Source organism: Pogona vitticeps, chromosome 2 (assembly GCF_051106095.1).
Source record: "Pogona vitticeps strain Pit_001003342236 chromosome 2, PviZW2.1, whole genome shotgun sequence".
In the NCBI taxonomy this organism is placed as follows: Eukaryota; Metazoa; Chordata; class Lepidosauria; order Squamata; family Agamidae; genus Pogona; species Pogona vitticeps.
In genome coordinates, this window is record NC_135784.1 from 246,177,549 (window position 1) to 246,193,728 (window position 16,180).

At 40.6% G+C, this 16,180-nt stretch overlaps 1 protein-coding gene across 8 annotated transcripts in view; it reads right to left on the bottom strand.

Annotated features, from left to right (window-relative positions):
• Positions 1-16,180, bottom strand: part of SEMA4D (semaphorin 4D) — a 152,445-nt gene that overhangs the window by 126,563 nt on the left and 9,702 nt on the right. The window contains exon 1 of one of the 8 annotated variants that reach the window (XM_078386203.1): positions 14,039-14,099. The exons of the other annotated variants lie outside the window; for them this stretch is intronic. The gene's annotated coding sequence lies outside the window, so the exon portion shown is untranslated. Of the gene's footprint in view, positions 1-14,038; positions 14,100-16,180 lie in introns of those variants that run through there. 8 annotated transcript variants of the gene reach the window in all.

A 16,180-nucleotide genomic window follows, 5' to 3' on the forward strand; every position in this document is an offset into this window, starting at 1 on the left:
CAAGTCACCAAAAAAAATCGCAAAATGCTTTCGTCTTGCGAGATTTTCATTGCGCGAGGCATTCATCTTGTGAGGCATCACTGTATACTGATGGGGACACGGAAGAGAGTCTTCCCTGTTGCTGCTCCCAGACTCTGGAACTCCCTCTCAAACGAGGCCAGATTGGCCTCATCTTTGCTGTCCTTCCGCAAGCAGGCAAAAACCTTTCTCTTTGGGTAAACCTTCCCTCTGTAACCAGCTACATGTCTGTGATTTTTAGATAGACTATTAACTGATCTTTAAATAAACTGTTAACTTTGACTGGATTTTAGTACTACGTGTGTTTTCCATTTCACAGAGTGATTTTTTTTAAATGTTGTATACTTCTTGATCTCTGCCTTAACATTGCCTATTAATGATGTAAGATACCTCCTTATTCACTGTTCATAGTTTTAAATATTGTCTTTTAATGATGTTGTATACTCACTGTTTTCAACTTTAAATACTGTCTTTCATTGTTGTAAGCTACCTTGGGTCCTTTTCAAGGAGAAAGGTGGGATAAAAATATTTTAAATAAATAAATAACTATGTACATAAGAATGGAGTGAGAAGTTCTCTACCACATAGCAAAATGTTAGCTTTCATTCTCATATGGTTGGTATGCTGTTCTCATGAGTGATTACATTTGTTTAAGACCATGGAGAGTGGACCATTTAAACAAATTATCTTGTAGCTATATACAGTGGTGCCTCGCTTAACAGGCGCCCCGTTTAACGACAAATCCGCATAGCGACGATTTTTTGCGATCGTTTTTGCAATCGCATTGCGATGTTTTTAATAGGAAAATATCGCTTTGCGATGATCGGTAAGCTGTTTTGCTTACCGATTTTTGCATAGCGATGATTTCCCAACAGCTGATCGGCAGTTCCAAAATGGCAGCTGGGTAAAAAAAAAAGGCCACCCGCTGTGTTTTTGCCCGGATTCCTCGCTTACCGGGCAGTGAAAATAGCGGCCGTATGGAGGATTTTCGCTTAAAGGTGAGTTTTTTGCCCACAGGAATGCATTAAACGGGTTTTAATGCATTCCTATGGGCTTTTTTTCGCATAGCGATGAATACGTATAGCGACGATTTTTCCTGCACAGATTATCGTCGCTATGCGGGGCACCACTGTATTAAATATACTTGCTCACAAAAGTTAGTAATACATCACTTCCAAAGGAGAATATATTTCACATTCCTGTGTTCGAGTATCAATCATTGTGACTCATGTACAGAATTGAACATTTCACATAACTCTGGCCATTATCAAATTTGTGGACAGCAGGTATTCTGAGTAAATAAGGTATTCTATCAGTGCTTTTGCTTGTTGGTCTGAACAATGTTTATATTATAGATAACAAATTCCTGTGAGGCCTTGGCTGAGAAACATGATGTGAAATTACTGCAAACTACTGCAAGTTGCACAAGACCAGGTTTTGAGAGTGACATCTACTTCTAGACCTCTAAGGTAAACTTACAACAAACACTGCCAATCACTTAACCACAATTAAAATATTGGGATTGGGTATCTCCTCTGTCCCAGAAGTACAAGTTGGATTTTGAGGAGCAGAGGAACTAGAGACCAAATTGCTAACATGCATTGCATTATGGAGAAAGCCAGAGAGTACCAGAAAAACATCTAATTCTGCTTCACTGACTATGCAAAAGCCTTTGACTGTGTGGACCACAGCAAACTATGGCAAGTTCTTAAAGAAATGAGAGTGCCTGACCATCTTATCTGGAAGCAACAGTTTGAACTGGATATGGAACAACTGATTGCTTCAAAATTAAGAAAGGAGTACGACAAGGCTGTATATTGTCTCCCTGCTTATTTAACTTATATACAGAATACATCATGCGAAAGGCTGAACTGGATGAATCCCCAGCCGGAATTAAGATTGCCGGAAGAATTTTTTTTTTTTTTGTGGTAAATATAATCTGCCCACATAACTTCAGATATAGTGCATGATGCACGTTCATTAGTTTCCATGGTTTTTGATTCAATTATTCTAATTCATTTTGAGTCCAATCTATTGTTCCAGATGGGTATCTAATTACAGTCAACCCTCGACTTACGAACTTAATCCGTTCCGGAAGGATGTTCGTAAGTCAAAAAGTTTGTACTGTAACTTGAATCAGCATTTCCCAAGGCTGTATATTGTCTCCCTGCTTATTTAACTTATATACAGAATACATCATGCGAAAGGCTGAACTGGATGAATCCCCAGCCGGAATTAAATTGCCGAAAGAAATATCAACAACCTCCGATATGCAGATGATAACACTCTGATGGCAGAAACTGAGGAGGAATTAAAGAACCTCTTAATGAAGGTGAAAGAGGAGAGCGCCAAAAATGGTCTGAAGCTCAAAATCATAAAAACTAAGATCATGGCCTCTGGTCCCAACACCTCCTGGCAAAAAGAAGGGGAATATATGGAGGTAATGGCAGATTTTACTTTGCTGGGCTCCATGATCACTGCAGATTGTGACAGGAGCCCCTAAATTAAAAGACACCTGCTTCTTGGGAGGAAAGCGATGACAAACCTAGACAACATCTTAAAAAGCAGAAACATCACCTTGCCGACAAAGGTCCACATAGTCAAAGCTATGGTTTTTCCAGTAGTGAAGTATGGAAGTGAGAGCTGGACCATAAGTAGACTTCAGTCTAGATGGGTGGGGAATTAATTAATTAATTAATTAATTAATTAAGGCTGACCGCCAAAGAATTGATGCTTTTGAATTGTGGTGCTGGAGGAGACTCCAGAGAGTCCCCTAGACTGCAAGGATATCAAACCTATCCATTCTGAAGGAAGTCAACCCTGAGTGCTCACTGGAAGGACAGATCCTGAAGCTGAGGCTCCAATACTTTGGCCATCTCATGATAAGAGAAAACTCCCTGGAAAAGACCCTGATGTTGGGAAAATGTGAAGGCAAGTGGAGAAGGGGACGACAGAGGACGAGATATTTGGACAGTGTCATCAAAGCTACCAACATGAATTTGACCAAAGTCCGTGAGGCAATGGAAGACAGGAGGGCCTGGCGTGCTCTGGTCCATGGGGTCATGAAGAGTCAGACACGACTTAATGACTGAACAACAACAACAACATCTCCTCTGTCATATCCTGCCTTCCACATTAATTCTTCCCTTCTGTTTTCTTGCCACAGTTAATCATAACTTAATACAGTCACTAACTGTTGTTACTGCTACCCAGATTAGTTTTTTAAAAGAATTTGAAACCAAGTTCAAAATTAGTTTAATCTAATTAGCATTACTGGTTAACACTGTGAAAATGAAACTTATGTTCTTTGTTTTGACAAGGGAAATGGGGAGACAATTAGGGCAGGAATTGTTAAGAGAGTAGTGTGGCTATGATATTACTGGTATTGTTTCTACACTGCTGATCTTGGTATCAGATCAATTATTTATGATGTTGATTTGATGTATACAGATGATTTACTTAAATCTTGGCAATACCTTGAACAATTAGCAGTAGTTAACTATAATTATTGACAAAAATGCATGATCTCTCCCCACACACTAGATGACATGGATCTTGGAAAACAATGTGCTTTCACTCAGTAATACCATGCTTGTAAATGGCAAAAATTTGTTCATAATCAGAATAATGGGGAACAGAGCAGAATACTAATAATAAACATGTCCATAAGACATCAAACCTAGACTTTTCTTCCAATACAGCCATACAGACAGACACACAGATCTTCTCATAACAATACATGCTTAAGAAAAATGAAATCAAAAAGGACAAATGACAAATATACATATTGGTTTATGATCGAGATCACTAAAAGTTTTGGAGCTGAATGTTATCAATGGGTATATCATACTAAACTCTACTTCTTGTCAGATCAGTCAGATCAGAATGTAGAGGTGCTGGACTGGTGCATGGATGCCATTATGACTGTATGAGAGACAATAAATTGAATCTGAATCTGGATGCCATGTAAGTAACCCACTTTAGATGGGATGGTACTGTCTTTGAAGATGCTGGTGCACAATTCTGCAGTACTTCCATGTCTGTCACTGGAAAAGGTGGACTTTGTGATTCACAGTGCCTGGGACCAGCTATAGTTGGCCTGCCAATTATAACCATTCCTGATCAAGGACAACTTGGCCACAATAGGTCATGCATTCTAACTTCCAATTTACGTACATTACTACAGTGGCTTCTACAAGGACTCCCTTTGATAGGTTGCAGCTAATGCAATCTATAACAGCAAGAGTGCTAACATGAATACTATGCAGTATGACAGTTTTCAAATGAATTGCACTGGTTGCCAGTATGCTCCTTGTCCAGGTTCACAGTGCTGGTGATAATATTTAAACCCTAAACAGCTTTGGGTCTCCATACTTTGAATTGCCGTACCTACACTCATTACGCCTGTCCAAGATTTGAGATGTACAAGGAAGCAAATTAACCCTCTGTACCCCACTAGAGGAATAACTCATAACAATGGAAGAGCAGAACCTTTTCAGCTGCAGCACCCTGCCAGCATTGCCCCTGCTTGGAGAACCAAATTATTGCAGAACTTGGCCTCATTTCTATGCCCAATCAAAACCTGGCTCTTGACCAAAGCTTTTGGGAACCAGTGATCACAGCAAAGTGGCTTTCATTTAAATCAACCTGATTTAAATCACAATTTAAATTTTTAAAATTGGATTTTTTAATGATTTAAATGAAAACCCCTATTTTTTAACATTTAAATCATTATTTGAATCAGGTTGATTTAAAACAATCATTGATTTTTATCCACCCTGGATCCCAAGTTGACTAGAATAGTAATTTCCCCTTTGTGCACACTATGCATACTGGAACAACACTCACAGAATTTTAGATTGCCTTACAGCATGTATCATGCCTTGAAATCATTTCAAAATGAAGAAAAAAGAGCACAAATATTTTAATAAATAAAAAGAAACATTTTAATAACAACATGTGAGTGATGCAGACATTTAATAGGAAACTGGCAAACTATCTACAGGTACTTAATTTGCAAAAGACCTAATAGTAAATACGCAGGACACGTATGAACTCAAAGACAATTAACAACCACAAATGAAACCAGATGACTGAAGTGTCTGTTGAAAAAGTAAGATCAGCAAATGTGCATCTAGTTTGATAAGGCTTTATTTCAGACCAGACATCTGAACATTCCGAACTGTGCAATCTAACACAATTTGTCGTATAATCTTAAGATGGAGAGCTGGAATGGACCCTATGGATCATCGAGTCCAGGCCCTATCAAGGAGGCAAAGTGGGGAACTGAAATCCCAATCTCTGGCTCTGCAGCCAAATACCTAAAGCGCTGAACTACAGTATATGTGATATCAGAATAGAAAAAAATGTTGCAATATTATAAAAATGAGTCAGCTTTCCATTTCCCAGAAATGGAACCGAATCCTTGCTGGCAGAACTGAGCAGTAATGAACAACAAAACACAGGAGTACATTTATCTATTTGCCTATTTTGTAACCTGCCTTGCAGCTAGGGACACATACTTGACCATTGTTACAATTACTGGGACCATGTGCTAAAATTAACCCTCAAGATTTTCTTACTGTCATCAACTCCTCTGTCAACACAACCAGATGACAAAGAAGACTCCTCCCAGAAGCAAGTCTGCTACTTGGGAGTAAAAAAGGGCTAGTCTGTTCCTGCCCGACAGCTTTCTGTATCCAGAAGGTTTCCACCATAGGTAGGCTGCTGTTCCATTTCCTACAGCGGAAGCGAAAGGCCTTGTCAGATTCTGGAATGGCTTGACATCCTCCAGTACCATCCACTCCAACTAGCAAAAGCACTTCAAAGTGAGATCCTTCTAACCAGAGATGCCAAGGATTCAACCTGGGAACTGCCCAATTCTTCTAGAAATAACATGGTTTCTTTCTTCTTGCCTATCAGTGTAAGCCTGGGGAAATCAGAAACACTCTGCAATAGCACCCTCTCTTATCTTGCAAGCATTAAGACTTACAGCCACAAGGGACATTACAATCATCTACAACAGCGGTCCCCAACCTTTTTGGGGCCGTGGACTGGTTGGGGGAGCAGGCTCCATGTGTGTGTGTGGGGCCCTGCACAAGCGCAGTGGGGGTGTTGCACTCACAGGGTGTTGCGCTTGGGGCGTATTGAGCGAGTGCAAATGCGCTTGAGCGTTACACCCCCGCAGGCGCGACATGCCCCCCCGCAAGCACGACATGCCCCCTGGCAGGCACAACACACCCTCCTTGCCAGCGTGACACTCCCACCATAAACGCGACATGCCTCCTGCATGAGCGTGACACGCCCACAGAAAGTGTTATATTAACTGTCTTTAACATACAATCAGAAAACAACAAATGACAATTTTACAGGTGGTACAAACAGAGCTGGCATGACAGCCAACTGACCACCTGTTACTTCTCCACCGCCATTTTTTTCAGATATGCCACAAAGGCCAGTGTGTGGATAGAAAGTAACCTTCATTTGTTTCCCTATATGGCATCATTTTAGTCAGAACAGTTTGTTCTTCAGCAACACTCAAGAACTTCCAACAACCAACTCAACTGGTCGTCGTAGGCAGCACACACTTACAAGTGTCCCTAGCTGAGAAGAAATACCTGAAATAACACTGGAATTCCTCCATGCATCACCTGCCCTCTCAATTGGAAAGGCAAGGTCCCCACATGGTGGAGGGTCTTCCCCAGACCTACATGGTCAGATTAGGCCTTCAACTGGTTGCCTAAGGTCTCGCCATCCTGGACTGATTAGTGGTAGGCAGCTGAAGACAGGACTGGAAAGCGCAAGTTCTCACAGTCATGAAACTGACTGGTTGATGCTGGGTAAGCCATATAATTTCCAAGTACCTATAACTTACTACACAGAGTTGCTGGGAAAATAAAACAGTGGCCACATTGGAGCGATATAGTATTTATAGGTGGAATTTAAGAGGGGAGGGAATAGGAATGTACTAGAAGTTAGCAACTCCTACCATGAAAAACAATTCTCATTGCTTGTCTTTTTTTAAAAAAAATAATGTAAGTATTGACCAGTTGATTAACTTGTCTTTGTCATTAGGTAAATGCTCTTAATAAATATATGATCAGTTAACTGGTCCAACATTAACCCTGGAACAAAAACATAAAACTTAGTTTTCCTACTTGACTGCCCTTTTATACATCCTCCTCTCCTCTTAAACTACTATAACCATCACTGAAACAGGGATTTGGAGTGCTTGAATTTCAGCCTTCTGGTTTAGTTGTTTTGTCTGCCTGCCAAAGAACTAAGTAGAGCATTAAGGGCAAAGTCCAGAAGCTCTATATAAAAAAAAGATTTAAGTAATATTTGATGCATACATATTGTAGGTTCAGCCATAAAAACATAAAAATGGGCAATTTAATTCTAATGACTACCACTCTGTTAGCTGCATTAATGAAAGCAAACAAAAAACCTCCCTTCCTTCCTCTCCCCCTCCCTATATAAACTGAAGTTTCTATTACATCTTAGTCTTTTGCCCAATTGTTGGCACAAGCACAGCAGAGTATGGGAAAAAGCACTTCATTTTCCAGCAATGGCGCAAGAGAAATGTGGAGATCAAATTAGAAAAAAAGTCAACTTCATACATACTGTACTTAAAAGCAGTAATATGCTGTCCCTCCAGGCATGCAAATCCTTCAAAGCTGTATCTCTGAGCTACTGGGCATGTGTATATATTAGAAAGGGGAGTATTTGCATATGAATACCCCCCACAGGTGGACATAACGAGGGTCCGGCCCCCTGGGGCTGGACTGGTCCCCCGCTGACAGGGACTCCACCCTCCCTTCCTATCGCTCTGGAGCTCACAGTCAATTAGCCACTTGCGGCAGAAGGCGGGACAATGAGCCTCTCTGCCAGGTCGGAAGAGTGGCTGGCTGACCAGGCGCTCTGGAGCAACAGGCAGGGAGGGAGGAGGAGGCTGCAGCAGCAGCGGATGGGGAGTGGACAGCCCGGTCCCAGGGGGCCAGACTCTTGTTATTTTCACCTGTGGGGGGGGGGGTTATTTGTATTCATATACGAATACCCCCATCTCTAGTATACATGATTAGTTATGATTTTGACTATAATTATTTTCATTTGTATGCTGCTCCTCTGTCCAAATACACCCAGAATGGCACACAGCATAATATACAGACAACCACTCATGTAACAATGAAAACAATCAAATATACTTTATACCAATGGTAAAAATGCAAACAAACATTGACAACAACCTAAAATCCACCAAACAATTTCATTTTATATACACTATCTGGAATATCAAGTTTACCAATGTTCAAAAGCCTGTCACAACAAATCTGTCTTACATATGTACTATTATTTCTTAATGCCAAGTATATTTTTTTAAACTGCATGACAAAGAATTATGTGTCAGCTGTAGGACAAAGAATGAGAAAGTGTGGCACACCTAAATAGAGTGAACGGGCCCAGAGACTGGCCTTCTCCAGTAATCAAGTTACCTGCTCATCCCATGCTGTTTGAAAAGTAATGTGAGCCATGGTCTACTGGGAGACTCCAGAAGGCTCCCGTCACCAGTCCCCTTTACACTCACCACCGAGGTGCTATGCCTGGGCTACAGAAACTGCACAGTACACTGATGAGGTAGATGGCACTGTGGCTGACGCATAGAGCTCCAGCAGCAGCAATAACATGTTAGAGAAAGGCATCTTGTATTCTAAGCAACCTTGGTTCCATGATGTGGCCTTATGTGAGTCTCAGTATCATTAACATAATGTACATGTATACATAGACCAGCTCCTAGGCTCCAAATTAAGTACAGTGGTGCCTTGCAAGACAATTTTAATTCGTTCCACAAAAATCGTTGTCTTGTGAAAAAATCATCTTGCAGGGTTCCCTATGGGAACCTCGCAAGACGAATGAAATTTATTCGTCTTGCGAAGCATCGATCTCAAAAAAAAAAAGTCTTGTGAAGCATGGTCATAGAAAAAAACATCTTGTGAAGCACCATAACGATCACAAAAACCAATCGTGTTGCGGGTTTTTCGCCCCACGAGGCAATCGTCTGGCAAGGCACCACTGTATGTCATTCTTTCAACTCCATTCACTGCCCAGAGCTAACATACATGCAAGACATTCATATTCCATTAAATAGTTTTGTACAAAAGACAACACTCACGGCAGTGACATGTTTCATCATCTTCTAAAACAATATTTTCAAAAGCAATAAAAACTATTTGCATTTTACTGCATCCTGTATCAGACAAGCCAGCAAAGTGTTCTGCTTACAGTATTTGCTTAAGAATTAGACACAGCCTTGCAACCAGAGGCAGGGTTCATGAAGCAAGCAACTAAAAAACAGAGAACATCCACTACTACCTTTTTAGGGCTCTCCTCCCTATTTTCTGTAGGAAGTTCTAATATAGGAAAAGCACTATCTGTAGACCACTTCACAACACCATGTGTTGTTTGTTGACAAAAGAAAGAAAGAAAGAAAGAAAGAAAGAAAGAAAGAAAGAAAGAAAGAAAGAAAGAAAGAAAGAAAAAGACAGAAAGAAAATATCAACTTCTCCTTCCAACCTATGCACGAAAGCCAACAACAGAATGTACTAAGACAGCCAATTCTAAAAGAACTTTATAAAGCAGCTTCTCTAAGCTAAAGCTGGAGTCATAGGATTCTAAATGTCTCAGAACATGATTACATATAAGATTCCCAGGTCTGGATTATTGAGATGACTGTAGCTTTAAATAGCAAAACTATCTTTGGCCTTTTTGCCCTAATAAGCCCTCTCTCTCCAGACAAGCTGCAGCAAAGATTACAACCAACATTAACTGTTCCGTAATACCAATTATGTGGCACATTCAAGAACAGAAGTGCAAGGTGAGGGCAGAGAGATCCGTGCAGACCCAGTGGCTAGTGATTTTTTTTAACTTTTAACTTACATGAATATCAAAATAAATTAAACAAGCCTTGTTTGAGAAGGGAGTTCTACAATTGAGTTGCCACAACCCAAAGGACACACTCTTGTATTTCTATCAACTGCACATCTAAAATTAAAAATGGATAGAGCAGGGTCACAGTCACCATGCACAATGGCTATGCAGGTTCATTATCCAACCCTCATATGGTGCCCTCAATGTTGTCCAATCCAAGAGACCCAGCCTGACCATATCTGCTTTCTCCGAGAAGTGCAGGAAGTTGAAATGCTCCTGATGTAATGGATAGAAAGTCCTTCTCAGAACGGAAAATTCCATCTGGTATTGTTTCACCTAATAGCAACAGAATGTATTTATGTTTATAGCCATTCGACTCCTCCACGTATCTCAGGATGGTTGTATTGGATTCTTCCTCTTTCCATTTTATCCTCAAGCAAACCCATATTACAAGTTTACGTAATCCACATTTCCTCTGTATCCATTTTTGTAGCTCCCATATTTCATCTGGACCATTCCCAGAAGAAGAAGAAGAAGAAGAAGAAGAAGAAGAAGAAGGAAGAAGGAAGAAGAAGAAGAAGAAGAAGAAGAAGAAGAAGAAGAAGAGGAAGAGGAAGAAGAAGAGGAAGAGGAAGAAGAAGAAGAAGAAGAAGAAGAAGAAGAAGAGGAAGAAGAAGAAGAAGAAGAAGAGGAAGAAGAAGAAGAAGAAGAAGAAGAAGAAGAAGAAGAAGAAGAAGAAGAAGAAGAAGAAGAAGAAGAAGAAGAAGAAGAAGAGGAAGAGGAAGAAGAAGAAGAAGAGGAAGAAGAAGAAGAAGAAGAAGAAGAAGAAGAAGAGGAAGAAGAAGAAGAAGAAGAAGAAGAAGAAGAGGAAGAAGAAGAAGAAGAAGAAGAAGAAGAAGAAGAAGAAGAAGAAGAAGAAGAAGAAGAAGAAGAAGAAGAAGAAGAAGAAGAAGAAGAAGAAGAAGAAGAAGAAGAAGAAGAAGAATCCTGGAAGCTTTTGGGAATAGTGATTGCTCTGTCTTGCTTTAGTATGGAGAGGTTCTCTATCTCCCACCACCAAAAGTTAATCTCTGGTCACTAAATAGAGGGTTGGGGAAAACTTTTTGTGAGGACCAGACTCCATTAGGGCTGATCAAAACTGGCCCTACACTAGCTAAACTGTCCACTCCTGGCTTAAACTGGATTAAAATGACTGTCCCACAAAGCAAGCTGAAAGGATAAGGCCACTCCCCTTCAAAACATCAGTGCCACATTATAATAGCTTAAGATGGAAACAAATGTGGTCTGACTAGACGTTTCTTAATTATGGTTTTAAATCCAGGATAGTACCAGGAATAAACAAAAATCAGCAGACAGAAAGGAAGACGAGAGAATAAAGACTAGAAGCTAATGGCCAGGTGTCTCTTGAAAATAACTTAGCAATCATTTCTCTCTCTCTCTCTCTCTCTCTCTCTCTCTCTCTCTCTCTCTCTCTCTGTAAGTGTTTTTCCATAGTTTCCCCAGACAAGTACATACTTAATAAGTTCACTTAAATGTTCGCCATTTATTCTACCTCATGTAAAACTACTTAATGCATGACCTGGTAACTACCACATACATTGGTTTTCAATTGCAAAGTAACAGAACGTAAACCAGGGGGTTGTACAAAATGGTGACTCTAGTGTAGAGATGGGCAACTTGCACTCTTCAAGGAACTGTTGGATGACATATCTCATCATTGACTATTCTGACTAAGACAACACTGACTAATGTTACAGTCAAGAATATGTGACAGGCCAGACGTTGTCCACTTTTGCACTAATAGAAAGTGCTTTCACTCAAGTAAAGGAAGGCTCCGGATTTTGGCTGCCCCCTTCTACTGCAGCCTTTTGCCCCACATTGTATTCCAAAGATGGGAAACATGGCCCTCCAAATTACCTTAGCCCACATCTCTCATCAGTCCTGGCCAGCAGGGTGAGGGTTTATGGGAACTGTAGTACAAAAAACTTTACTGTTCTAGAGAATCACACAGCTTTCAAGAGAAGTTGAGGAACATAGCAGGTTGAAGTGAGCAGGGGTACAGTTTCAAAGTTACATTTTTTAATTACAGCTCTCTGTGAGCCACATTTGCTGTAGGAATTGGAAGTTGTAAAAAAAGGAAAATTTCAAGCTCACAGAATACTAATAAGGATATCAGAAATGTTGTTATGGCCAAACAAGTTGCCAACCACTGCAGAATGAATGCTGACTCATCCATATGAAGGCATACTAGGGAGTTGTGATTAAAGGGCCCCAGGTTAGAAGAAGGTATGCCTTTCAATATCTACAACTGTTGACCTTTGAAGAAGTGGAAAGCTTCCCAAATGCCTTCGGGGAAAGAGCTTTTCTTTAAAAATGCTTAGGTGACTCAACAAACAATTCCTAATTCCCTCTAACCTCCTTCAGAGCTATGACCATACTTAGTCATAGCTTGCTGGAACACTGTGGAAGCGACCCTCCAGAAAAGTAACTTTTCCAGGCACTTATCAAGCTGAAGCATTAAAAGATGTGAAGCAACATGAGGAGATGGGGGGGGGGAGGGATGGACTCTAAAACAGGTAATTTAAGGATCCATGAAGACTGGAATAACTTTATAAAAGCTTCATGGGAAATCTAGCAGATGCAAGTAATCCTCCAGCACCACCACCCACAGCCAAGCATGTTTCTCAGTTACTCGGTTAGGGAGTAGCTTAGCAGGAGATTAATGCCACTCTTACACTGGAACACAGTAAAGCAGCCGCTATGGACAAGAGTGTTATTTACAACACTTTACAAGATATTTACAAAATAATTTGAATAGGAATGAATATTGATAATTTCTGCAATTCCTGAAGGGTCGTAGATCAGTTTTATTCAGTCAACCAGCTAGCAACAGAACCTGAATATCTAGAAGCGGGCATCCTAAACATTAAAATAGGTATCTGTAGTCCATATGGGCCAAACTAAACACAAAGGAAATGCCTGGGCTAACATCTACTGTATGTTAAGTGCTACCAGGTCAGAACCAACTTATAATGTCCCTAATAAAGCTTTTCAAGGCAAGTAAGATATTTTATAAGTTGATTCACCAGCTCCAGCTCCCTCCCCAGCAAACTTTCATGGCCAAGGGCAGATTTGAAGCCAGGTCTCCTGTGTCTTAGTCCAGTGGTGCTCAACCTTGGGCCTCCAGATGTTCTTGGACTTCAACTCCCAGAAATCCTGGCCAGCAGGGGTGGTGGTGAAGGCTTCTGGGAATTGTAGTCCAAGCACAACTGGAGGCCCAAGGTTGGGGGCCACTGTCTTAGTCCATCACTCAATCTGCTACACCACACTAGGCATGTACTGATCCTGTCTCTATCTGATTTTTTCAGCTCCAACAGGATGTGGCAGGATAGGCACCTACTACAGGAAATTGAATCACAGGTGTTAAAGTACTGTCACAGTCTACCTACGCTTATTGTACTGTACTTTAAATACTTTGCTCAAATTCCCAAACATGAAGCATGTCAATCATCATACTAAAGATAATTTTATCTTCTTTTCAGACTAAAAATGAAACTATACAAACGGAGTATTTGTGTTAGGCACTACCCATGATTTAAAGATCAGTAGACTGGGATTAGTTTTTACTTTTTTTCTTCATTTCCTTCTCTTATTTTTTTTAAACCACCAACCCCCCCCCCCCAACATTTTGACAGGGGCATCCAGGAAACCCTTAACACTTGTTACTCATGCTCAAACTTTTAAAAATTTCAACAGTGAACACACCTCCCCATGGGAAAAGGCAAAACCTGGATGCATAATTGCTGCCCGAATAATAAATTTATCCAGGGAGCCCATGGGGCTGTTCTTGCTCAGGCTTTCTACCTCAAGCAGCAGGTTAAACTAGATAGTTTACAAAGCTCCATCAAACCTTCTGATCTGCTGCTTCTTTTAAGGACATGTAAACATCCTTGAAAGGATTTTTCCAACCCTTTACTTGCCTGCAGCCAAGTGTAAATGACTCTATGAAAAGACAATCACAAAACTCAAGTATGCCTACTGAAATCAAGGTGCAGATATCTCCACTGACTTCAATACAGATACATAAAATACTTACAGCTCTTAAAGCTTACAGGACTGTCACCACTTCCATTCTTTGACTACAGAGTCAGTTCATCACAAACTATGGGAAGGAGAAACAGAGACTGGCTAAAGATATGGTTGATTCTGGGTGGGAAAATGTCTAGACATTTCAAGATTTACAGCTCTATGTTAGTGCAGCTAAGTTACTGCGCAGCAGAGCAAATGAACATTCTACATGGTAATTCTATGAACTGAGGCAGCTCAGACAAAAAATTATAACCTTGAAACTCAACTTCAGATCAGGAACAAATTCAGCACAGGTGTAACAAACAATTTGCTTTTGCTCTATGCCAAATTTAGGAAGGTTTGGGCAAATGGCTTTTAAGTTATGTTTTATTAAGAAATAAAACTGTACCCTCCATTCAGAAATAAGCAACCTTAGATGTTCCCCAGATTTAAAATAGCTCATATAAATTGAAAAGACCAATCTTGCTGATCTTGAAAGAGAACATTTGGTCACATCCATTTTTCTTATTTAGAAAGAATTCAGGCTACAGGTGGTGAAATGCTGATGCTCAAAAAAGGTATTTCAAATGGGAAAAACAATGACATTGTTATAAACTGAGCATGTGTGGTACAGGCTTACAAAGCAGATAATACATTCTCAATGTGTCATATGGAAGAGGGAGAATTACACTTGTCAAAAAACAGTCCTGACAACTGTTTTGTGTTTGGGTGAGGTGGTTAATTGATGATAAAAAGAGTTAGATTGCGGGATTTCCTTGTTTGGTGTCATTTTTGTGGATGGTAGTAACCACAAGAAGGTATCCTATAAACTATCTTGACTACTGCTTTTGGTGTTATCATTCAGGCTGCCCTTTGTAAAACCTGGCATCCTTTTTCCTGCTGGCATTGTAGGCACACAATATTGTGTAGCAGTGTCAGGCCATTTCCTGGTGTTTTTAATCATGATACAGAAGCAATGTTCCACATTCATAAACCAGAGGTTTTTTTAAGAGTTGAATATAAATACTTTAGAGTTTTGTAGCAATGACATTAAAATAACCTATGTTCCTGAAGACACAGATGGAAGCCCTAATGGGATGTTGAAAATTTTGGCATTCAGAAAAGAAAACTAGTTCTCCTATTGCCACTTTACTTGTGCTTTCTACACCAACTCTAAAGAGAGGTTCCTGCTCATATGTAGGCTCAAGATGATAGCAAGAACCCTAGGAAATCTGAAGTGTGAAGAAAGTTAGGCGGGGTTAGGCATGTTCTTCTATGCATGTTGAAAATATCAGAGTTTATAACATTTGAGCAGGGCTATCCAGATCATGTAAAGCCCAGCTTAAGGTGATCTTTTTATTCTCCCTTACAGACTTGCCTAAATTGTGAGAAGTGCCTATTTTGAACATCACCTGCTCTTAGAGGCATACCCATTAAGGACATAATATATGGTTTTCCTGATGACTGCTCTTAGGCTATGGAATTCCCTCCTAAGTGAAGCTAAGCTGCCTCTTCTCTCCTCCAGCAGAAGAAAGCTTTTTTAATTCTAACAGACCTGAGGCATTGAAGATGCACTGCAGTGCTATGCTTTAACCTGTTCTGTTTCTTAAATGCATTTATTATTATGTGAGTTTCACCACTGTTATCCATTGAGTACCATTTTTAGGCAGAAAGGCAGGATACAAATGTAATTTATAACCTGATGTACATAAAGCAATAACACATACAGCTACTATCTGGAACCCACATGAGTTGTTACCAAAGGAAGAACAGCTGCAACAAAGGTTCAGAGATGGAAAGCAGAAATGGCATAAACATCGGATCAGAGGCTTGTGCCTATCATGTCACCTTCCCTCACCTCCCCAGCACATGACCAACTCACCAGTTGGAGCGTGCTTCTCTCCTCCTCTTCAGCTGTTCTATCAGTCCCCGGCAGGAGCACGGACTTGCTTGTCCTGCCTCCCTGTCTGAGTGGGCGATCAATCAAGGAGGCAGGGCAGAGAAGCCCGTGCTCCTGCCAGAAACTTGTGGAGCAGCAGGAGAGGGGCACATGGTGGCTGATGAGCGGGAGATCGAGCCGGTGAGGTGGAGGAACGGAACGCACAGGACCTCTGGCGTCATGCGTACAAACCAGCATGAACCTTCAAAACAAGGCAGGTGCCCATCTTTA